The sequence below is a fragment of the Priapulus caudatus genome, unplaced genomic scaffold (genome assembly GCF_000485595.1).
Source record: "Priapulus caudatus unplaced genomic scaffold, Priapulus_caudatus-5.0.1 Scaffold3474, whole genome shotgun sequence".
In the NCBI taxonomy this organism is placed as follows: domain Eukaryota; kingdom Metazoa; phylum Priapulida; class Priapulimorpha; order Priapulimorphida; family Priapulidae; genus Priapulus; species Priapulus caudatus.
Genome location: NW_014580535.1, coordinates 14,072 through 15,096, shown reverse-complemented (window position 1 = coordinate 15,096; position 1,025 = coordinate 14,072).

Here is a 1,025-nt window from a genome sequence, read left to right as displayed (position 1 = left end):
TCCCAAATTCCGGTAAAGGGGTCTTTTTCGCGAGCGAAAAAATTCGGCCAAGTAATGTAAAAAAGGGGGTGTATTTGAGCTTTTCACACCGAGATTTCTTAAAAGCAAGGTGTTTTTCCTCTCTCTCTTCACTCTTGAAATATCATAGAAAACTTAATCAAATGCCCGGGATCAAATTCCTTGAAATTCCTGCTAGTGTTTGAAAACTGCAATTCCAGGATCATTTCGGATTTAAGGGGTCTCAAGGCAGGAAAAACCCGCAAATAACGCCCGCGAAAGGGGGGTTAAGAAATTTTGGCGGTCCTGAGATAAGGGGCGTGCTTCAAAGAGTAGGGAACGAGCATATGCGTACCCTAAAATAACACTGATAATGGGGGCCTCGGGGATTTTGCCATTATATTTTCTAAAGTATGTTTTTTTTTAAACATATAAGCCCAATAAATGACTAAAAAGGAAAGTGTTAAATCGAACCTTGAATGGCGTAGGAATGAAGCACGAAAATTTTTCAGGGCCAGATTCTGCACGCGCCCTAGACGTTCATGCAGGAACAAACGGATTTCTGGGGCGGTAGAGAGAACGACAACACTCAAATTATTATCATAGATAGAATCGGACCAGCTGCCTTATTTTAGATACACTCCTATTCATAATCTGTTGTAGCTTGCATTGTCAGTAATATAAGCAGGCGATAGAAATATAGTTTAATGGTTACAGCTGGTTAAGTAGTTTGAATTTGTCAAGCCTTGGGAATTTGTGGAAGGGCGCATGGATATGGGCGCATGTATAATAGTAGTCTAATATATATATATATATATATATATATATATACTATGTCAGTGTGCGGGCAAGCGTGGCGTGCGTGTACCTGTGTGTTGCCATAGGAGCATTTGGCACGGCATTTAGCAGAATTGTCGGCATAATAGGCGAAAGAGAGTAGAGAACACATTAAGACTTTGGTCAGTAACTAGATTTCGTATTTATTTAGGCATTATATTTTATTGAAACGCCTTCAAGTGCCTGTGACT